We start from the raw sequence: 9,680 nt of genomic DNA, 5'->3' as shown, positions 1-9,680 counted from the left end.
AATCGCGCTGTCAACTTCAAGGGTGTCTACTACTTTCACCTTTAGTGCCTCCTCTAGCTCCTTATGAAGTATGGATTCACGAAGATGATCCTTTTTCTCTTGTTCTATGTCAATAGTATCAGTGGGATCATGTTGCTCTTGGATTGATGGATGTTGGTGCTCTTCCACGGATGGTGGTGATGGGATGGGTGGATCATTATGTGGTTGAGATGAAAGTGCATTGGAGCTTGATGGTTATATATTGAAGGTATTTGGTGGTCCGATTTGGGCGGCGAGAGCTTGTATAGCGGAGTTTAGGTTGGCAAATGCTTTTTCCATGGAGGTTTGGGGAGGATAGGAGGGTTCATTTGTTGGGAGAAAAGGTTCATAACACGGAATTGGTTCATCTTGATAAGGATATGGAGATGGCGTATATTAAGGTGGTGGTTCTGGGTATGGTTCATATGGTGGTTGGTGTGGTGAATAGGGATTTGGGTCATATGGAGGTGAATGGTGGAAAGGGGCTTGTGAGTGTGGTGGTTCAAAGTTATGTTGTGAGGATGGTCTATAGGCACGGGGTGGGGCTTGTTGGTAGTTACAAGGTTGTCCACCATATCTTTCAGCTGGGTATGCATTGTAGAATGGTCGTTGTCCATGATATCTTGGAGGGTGTTGTTACCTAAAGGGTTGATTAGATCCTCTTGGCTCCATCCATCCTTGATTGGTCTGACCTTGATGCATATTCCTGCTGTGGTTTCTATTTCCTTCAACAAAGTTAGAACCAAACTCAAAGTGAGAGGGGGGAGAATTCATAGTAGTTATCAGAAATAAGGGGGAAAAAGGAGAAACAAATAAACAAGTAAAAGAAAAATATTTTTTTTGAAAAATATTTACAATAACCAATAATAAAGCACACGTTTGCAATTCCCCCGCAACGAAGCCATTTTGATGAGAGAACTTTTGCATGGTCTAGAATTCAGAATAAATTCCTGTTGCAAATATAGCTTCTAAACCAACAAAAGTCCTTTCATACAAACGTTTTGGTTGTCACAAGTAACAAACCCCTTTAAAATTGATAACCGAGTATTTAAACCTCGGGTCGTCTTCTCAAGGAATTGTAGGGAGGTATGTTCTTATTATTGGCTATGAAAAAGGTAAAATTGGGGGTTTTGGAAATAAGGGGGAAGTATGACAAGTAATTCAAATGATAATTAAAATAAATAAATATTGTAAAGCAAATCCTTTGGCAAGGTATGAGAAATTGGAAGTCCAGACTTGGTTATTCCTATCAAAAATAATGAAAGATGAATCTTAATTCCACTTAGTTAACCTTTGCTAAAGCAAAGGAAAATCAATGGACTAATTAATTAGACCTTCGAATCCTATTTATTTCCTAAGAAAAGGTTGGGATTATTGAAGTTCAGTTCAATTAGCAAGATAACAGTTATCAATTATATTGAACTAAGATAACTCCTGAGTTACTAATTTCTTAACCAAGACCAAAAAGGAAAGAAATTAAATCTATTGGAATAAAATATCTTAGATTGGGAATAATCAATAGCATAAACAAAAGGAAGCAATATTAAACTGAAATACCTCAAATATCGTTAAAGAGGGAATTCATCATGAATGTGGCATAAGCCAAATAGGCAACATAACTAATATAAGCATTCAAGTATCTGAAAATAAGAAATAAATGTAAAGTAAAAGAACATTGAACTTGGGATCAAGAGTCACTCCTAAAACTAAGAGAAGTCCTAAATCCTAATTTCTAAAAACTCTACCAAAATCCTAAGAGAGAGGAGAGAACCTCTCTCTCTAAAAACTACATCTAAAACATGAAAAGTGAATTATGAAAGCATAATTATGAATGGATGCATTCTCCCACTTTATAGCCTCTAATCTGTGTTCTCCGGGTCGAAAACTGGGTCAGAAACAGCCCAGAAGTCGCTTATTGTGCAATCTGGTCCATACAGGTCGCGCCAAAGTGACGCGGAGGCGTCGTCCACGCGGCCGCGCGGATTGAGGTTCGCAGATGGGACGCGGACGTGTCATTCACGTGTTCGCGTCGCCTAACTTTGGGGCAGATATGGAAAATTATATATCAAATTGAAGCCCCGGACGTTACCTTTTCAATGCAACTGAATCCGCATCGTTTGGACCTCTATAGCTAAAGTTATAGCCGTTTGAGTGCGAAGAGGTCAGGCTGGACAACTTAACAACTTCTTCAACTTCTTGTATTCCTTCCATTTTTGCATGCTTCCTTTCCATCCTCCAAGCCATTCCTGCCCTATAATATATGAAAACACTTAATACACATATCAAGGCATCTAATGGTAATAAGATAGAATTAATAATAAGCAAATATAAGATCAAAGAAGCATGTTTTCAATCATAGCACAAAATCAGGAAGGAAAATGTAAAACATGCGAATTGTATGAATAAGTGAGTAAAGAGTTGATAAAAACCACTCAATTGAGCATAAGATAAACCATAAAATAGTGGTTTATCAAGGAGATGACCAGCGAGAAGTGACGCGGTCGCATGACTCACGCGACCACTCGAAAGAGAGGAAATCGCAGTGACGCGGCCGCACGGCTCACGCGACCGCGCGGATTGGAAAAGCATAAGCAACGCGGAGGCATGGACGACGCGCCCGCGTGGAAAAGCAAAACACCGAATGACGCGTCCGCATGAATGATGCAACTGCGTGACGTGCGCAATCTGCAGAATCTCAGAAGTCGCTGGTAGTGTGTCTGGGCCGGATTTCAACCTAGTTTTCGGCCCAGAAACACAGACTAGAGCCAGGGAATATGCAGAAACAAGGGACAACATTCATTCCACAATTTTTAGTTTTAGATCTAGTTTTTACTCCTCCTCTAGGTTTTCTCTCTACACATTCATAGTTCTTAGGATTTTATTTTCTATTGCTTTTTGCATCAGGATATTGAGAAGAGTTATTACCTCATCAAGACTTCGTCATTCTAGTTCATTTTCTTTACTTGGCTTTACTCTTCCATGTCCTTTAATTTACTCAATTCTATTATTGGATTATTTTAGAATTTATTAATACAAGAATTACCTTTATTTTTAATTGATTCCTTTGAGTTTTTATTTATCATGTCTTTCTTTAATTCCTTTACCTATGTTATGAGTTCTACATTCACAATGAGCGAGTAGTTCCCTAACTTGATGGGGAGTTGATTGAAAGGAACCCTTGAGTTGGGGTGCTTAAAGGAAAAATTGTAATTGGGTTCATTGTTGGAATGCCCTCTAGTCACTGACACTAATCCTTTTCAATGAGCGGATTGGGACTTCTGAATAGAAACAGCATTCCAACTTGTTTGACTCTCCCTTACCTAGTAAGGGATAACTAAACAGAGCAACCTTTAATTATCAATTAATCTTGAGAGTACTTCAACAAGAATAGGGTTTCCAACTAATCTACTCCCAATCAAGACTTTTATTTAAAATTGATTAAATTCTCTAAATTAATTTCTTGTTTATCAACTCAACCATTTTTTAAAACACCTTATTGATAAAATATCACATCTCTCTGTAACTCGTTGGGAGACAATCTGGGATTCATATTCCCAGTATTTTAACTTTAATCTTTATGACAACCCTTTTAAATTGATAAGTGGTTTTTCGGCTGGTTAAGGACTGTACTTGCAACGTATTTCTATTGATAATTTCTTAACTTGCCAATTTCCGCCACGTCAATTTTTGGCGCCGTTGCCGGGGAGTTGCAACAGTGTGCTAATTTATTGATTGGCATTTATTTAATTGCAATTTTTCTTTTTATTTTGTCACTATGAGCTGTACGTTTCTTTCGTTAAATGACGCGTTCACTTCCTGATCCAAGCTTGCCAGTATTTGACCCTGAGATTGAAAGAACTCTTTCACGTATAAGGCAAGCTCGGCGTCGGCGAGTCCTCTCTGAGGACGAACCTGAAACGTCATTTAAGGAAGAAGCAAGCTCCCTTTCTACTGATCCAGTTGATTTACGTGCAGGCGACATGGCAGCACCAGGAGAGTCACTATCCAGGAGGAAGGAGCCCCTGATTTTTCACTCCAACCATTCCAGGCACACCATCCAGCAGTGGCTGTGGATTTCGAAATAAAGTCTTCACTACTCAACTTGATGCCAAAGTTTCATGGCTTACCTGCTCAAGAGCCTATAAAGCACCTTAGGGATTTTCAGACTTCCTGTTCTACTGTTAAGCGTGATGGCACTAATGAAATCTTCATTCTGTTGAAAGCGTTCCCATTTTCTCTTGAGGGAAAGGCAAGAGAGTGGTACTACACTCAACCTGGAACAACTGTTTCCAACTGGGATACACTTAGAAGAGAATTTTTAGAGAAATTCTTCCTAGCTGAGGTTGCAGATAAACTGAGGAAAGACATGTCCATGATCGTTTAGGATGAATCCGAGACTCTTTATGAATACTTGGAACGCTTCAATAATCTTCTAGAAGCATGCCCCCATCATATGATTGACAACATAGTGTTGCTCGGCTACTTTACACAGGGCATGAAATCTCAAGATAAGACCACATTGGAAGGTGCTAGCAATGGGTCTATGAAAAAGTACAAGACTACAGAAGAAGCATGGCAATTGATCAGCGACTTAGCCGAATCTACCAGGAATCACAGGCAGAAGCAAAGTCGGTCAAGAGCTGTTGCAGAGGTATCCACTAGCAAAGAGACTGCTGCTATAGCTCAGAGTTTATGTGAAATGACTAACTTGCTGAAGCAGATGCAACTAAATCAACAACAGCCTCAGCAAGTTCAGCCTTCTCCACCACAGCACAGTCAGTAGTTGGTTCCACAAAGAGTATGCAGAATCTGTGCAGATTACAGTCACTACACTGATGAGTGTCTGTAACTTCAACCGGAAGACCACACTGTAGCAGCCACTCATAACTTTTATGACCGCCCTAATCAAAGGTACAATCAAGGTGGTAGCTATAACCAAGGATGGCAGGATAACTCTAACCAAGGCTGGAGAGATAATTCTAACCAGGACTGGAGGGACAATCATAACAGAGGAGGCAGAGATAACAATGGAAATCAGAGGTGGAATAACAATAACAACTTCAGGCAGCAGAATCAGAATCAGGCCTACAGAGCACCTCATCTAAGATAGCCTCAAGCATCTCAGTAGCCCTCTCAGATCACTTATCCCTCTTCATCTCCTAATGATGAGTTACTACAATCTATTGATCAGAGACAACAAGCCATGGAAAATAACTTTACTGCTACTCTGAATGGTCTGACTTCTACTTTGCAAGCCCTTGTCTCACAGATTGGATCAATGAACAACTCCAACAACCAGTCCTCAAGCTCTGGTGGACTCCCCTCTCAACCATTACCCAATTCAAAGGGTGGTATTAATGCCATCACCCTAAGGTCCGGAACCACATTGCACGAGAGGAACCAAGAAGAACCAAACCTACCTGAACACACCTCAGCTGAAGAGGTAGTAAATTAGAAGATGTTGAGGAAGAAAAGGATCTACAGGACATGCCTGAGGAAGAAGACACTAAATCACAGGAAGAAGCACCAAATGGCGCAGACACTGTAGAAAACGCCATTCCTATTCCATTTCCACAACTTGTAAAAAAGCCCAAGAAGCAGTTGAAACCTGATCCCAAAATGGTAGAAATATTCAAAAAGATTGAGGTAACTGTTCCCCTTTTTGATGTTATTCAACAAGTACCTAAATACGCAAAGTTTTTAAAGGATTTATGCATACATAAAGACAAAATTAATGAATTAGAAACTATTCCTTTAGGTAGTTATATCTGCTTTAATGGGAAATATACCTGAAAAATGTAGTGACCCCGGCCCATGCATGGTTAACTGTACCATTGGAGGTGTGATATTTTCTAACTACATGTGTAATTTAGGAGCGTGTGTTAGTATAATGCCTTTGTCTGTATATGTTGTTTTGAGGCTACCTCCCTTAAAAAGGTCGGCAGCTCGTTTTGTGTTAGCAGATAAAAGTATTATTACAGTGGCTGGAGTTGCTGAAGATGTATTAGTGGGCATTAAAGGTCTCACTTTCCCCATTGATTTTTACATCCTGGAGATGCCCCAACATGACTTAGAGAAGCCATCATCAATCCTACTCGGAAGACCTTTCTTGAAGACCTCGAAGTTCAAATTAGATGCTTTTCAGGAACATACTCTTTTGAAATAGACGGCCGAGTAGTAAGCTTCAATCTGCATGGAGTTATGAAGTACCCTCTAGAAGATCACTCTATCCTCCAGTGTGACATCATAGATGAAACCGTAGCTGAAGTTCACCTGGAGGAGTTTGAAGAGAAGTACATAGGACAAGGTCCAAGTGTTGGGACATTCTCAGAGGATAATGAAAGTACTCTACCACTGCCACCAGCTCCAGATAATTCAGAGCCTGACCATGAATAGAAGTCAGAATTGAAACCTCTCCCTCCACGCCTCAAATATGCTTGCCTCGAAGACAAGCAGAAGTTTCCAGTTATCATTGCACAGGACCTCACCTCTCAACAGGAAGAGTAGTTACTTAGTGTGCTGAGGAGGCACAAGAAAGCAATTGGGTGGAGTTTGGCAGACATAGTAGGCATCAACCCTCAAGTTTGTGAGCATAGAATCTTTTTAGAAGAAGGAGCAAGACCCGTTCGTCAACCCCAGAGAAGACTAAACCCCATTATCTTGGAGGTTGTCAAGAAGGAAGTGACCAGACTATTAGAGGCAGATATTATCTACCCCATTTCAGACAGTGAATGGGTAAGCCCAGTACAAGTGGTGCCCGAGAAGTCTGGAGTCACTATAGTGAAGAATGAGCATGGAGAGCTCATAGCTACCAGAGTACAGAATGCCTGGAGGGTCTGCATTGATTACAAGCGTCTCAACCAAGCCACTCGTGAGGATCACTACCCTCTTCCATTCATTGATCAAATGCTGGATCGCCTGTTAGGTAAATCACATTATTGCTTTTTAGATGGTTATACAGGATATTTCCAGGTTCATATAGCTCCTGAGGATCAGGAAAAGACTACTTTTACCTGTCCTTTTGGGACTTATGCTTACAAGAGAATGCCCTTTGACCTGTGCAATACACCAGCTACTTTCTAAAGGTGCATGATGAGTCTTTTCTCTGATCTTATTAAGGACTATATGGAAGTTTTTATGGACGATTTCAGCGTTTATGGTGATTCTTTTAGCCTTTGCTTGGATAGTCTATCTAGAGTATTAGATAGATGTGTCAGTACAAACCTTGTATTGAATTTTGAAAAATGTCATTTTATGGTTAAACAAGGAATCGTACTAGGACATGTTGTATCTAATACTGGCATTTCTGTAGATCCAGCAAAGGTGGATGTTATTTCTAGTTTGCCTTACCCCTCTTCTGTGAAGAAAGTCCATTCATTCCTTGGACATGCAGGTTTTTACCGAAGATTCATTAAGGACTTTAGTAAGGTAGCACTTCCCCTATCCAGACTACTGCAGAAGGATATTGAGTTCGAGTTCAGTGAGGATTACAAACAAGCGTTTGATAAGCTGAAAACCGCCCTGACTCAAGCTCCAATTGTGAGAGGACTGGACTGGAGCCAGCCATTCGAAATCATGTGCGATGCTTCCAACCATGCAGTAGGAGCAGCGTTGGCTCAGCGTGAAGGTAAGGATCCTTTTGTTATTGCTTATGCATCTAAAACTTTAGACGCCGCTCAGTCCAATTACACTACTAGTGAGAAAGAGCTTCTTGCTATTGTTTTTGCTATAGATAAATTCCGAGCCTATTTACTTGGTACGATGGTAGTAGTATACTCAGACCACGCAGCTCTAAAGTATTTATTAGCTAAAAAGGAATCCAAACCAAGGCTTATACGTTGGATATTGCTACTACAAGAATTTGATTTAGAAATAAAGGATAGGAGTGGTAACCAGAATCTAGTGGCAGACCACTTGAGTCGCCTTGAGCACATTAAAGATGATTCTACCCCTATAGCTGATAATTTTCCATTTGATAACCTACAAGCAGTATCTGAGGTAATCCCTTGGTATGCACCTGTAGCTAATTATCTAGTTAGCCGCACTTTTCCTCCAAACTTTATTAAGCATAAAAAAGACAAGCTGAAAAGTGAGTCTAAATATTATATATGGGATGACCCATATTTATGGAGATGTGGCGCTGACCAGGTAATTAGAAGGTGTGTGCCTCAATTAGAATTCCAGTCCATTTTAAAGGCCTGTCACTCATCTGAGAGTGGAGGATATTTTGGCCCTCAAAAAACAGCTAAAAAAATCTTAGACTGTGGATTCTGGTGGCCCACTCTTTTTAAAGACGCTGCTGAATTTTGTAAATCTTGTCCCCCATGCCAAAGGTTTGGTAATATATCCCAGAGGGATGAAATGCCTCAGCAAATTATGCTTTTCTGTGAAATTTTTTATGTTTGGGGCATTGACTTCATGGGTCCATTTCCAAATTCTAATGGCCACCTTTATATACTCTTAGCTGTAGATTATGTTTCTAAATGGGTAGAAGCAATTCCTACCCGTACTGATGATGCTAGCACTATTGTTTCCTTTATGAAAAACCACATTATTTGTCGCTTTGGATCACCACGAGCAATCGTGAGCGATCAAGGCACCCATTTCTGTAACAGGAGACTAACAGGATTACTGAAGGTGCATGGGATCATTCATAAAGTTGTGACAGCCTACTATCCTCAGAATAATGGGCAAGCCGAGGTGTCAAACAGAGAGATAAAGCATATCTTGCAAAAGATAGTTAAACCTCATAGAAGAGACTGGAGCACCAGGCTGCAAGATGCACTCTGGGCATATAGAACAGCGTACAAGACACCCATTGGGATGAGCCCTTTCTGCTTAGTTTATGGAAATGCTTGTCATCTTCCAGTTGAAGTAGAGCACAAAGCTTTTTGGGCAGTAAAGGAGTGCAACATGGGAATTGAGAAAGCCGGAGCTGAACACAAGTTGCAACTGCAAGAACTGGAAAACCTTCGCCTAGAAGCTTATGAGAACTCAAGACTATACAAGGAGAAGATGAAGGCTGTACATGATCAGCACATCAAGAGAAAAGAATTCCAACCTGGAGATTTAGTCCTCCTTTATAAATCTCGACTGAGGCTCATGCCAGGCAAGTTGAGATCCAGATGGGAAGGTCCATACAAAGTAGAGAAGGCCGAACCATACGGAGTTTATCACCTAAGCCATCCTTCCAGCTCCGAACTTATCAAGGTCAATGGACATCGTTTAAAGCTGTACCATGGGGAGAAGATGAAGAAAAACAAGGAGCTCTAGATCTTCCTCTTGGAAGATCCCCACATAGCCGAAGACTGAGCTAGTGGAGCGTCCAACTTACAGACGTTAAAGCAAAGTGCTAGGTGAGAGACAAACCACCATGGTATGATCATTCTTTTCTTTGTTTTTTTATTTTCATATTCAATAACTTTTCTCTTTATTAGTACATTTCATGCATCTGCATTTACATACCTTTATTTAAAAAAAAAATTTCGCGACGCGACCGCATCATTGACGCGTCCGCGTTGCAGGTGAATCAGAAAGATTAAGAAACGAACAGAGAGTCACGCAGGAGCGTGGCTGGAGGCATGCCAGTGGCACAAATCATCCCACGCGACCGCGTCATCGACGCGTCCGTGTCAAATGAGAACATTGGCCTCCCACGCAAC

Source organism: Arachis stenosperma, unplaced genomic scaffold, assembly GCF_014773155.1.
Source record: "Arachis stenosperma cultivar V10309 unplaced genomic scaffold, arast.V10309.gnm1.PFL2 arast.V10309.gnm1.Scaffold_100028, whole genome shotgun sequence".
Lineage (NCBI taxonomy): Eukaryota > Viridiplantae > Streptophyta > Magnoliopsida > Fabales > Fabaceae > Arachis > Arachis stenosperma.
The sequence above is the reverse complement of the archived record's forward strand: the minus strand, read 5'-3'. Positions refer to the sequence as shown.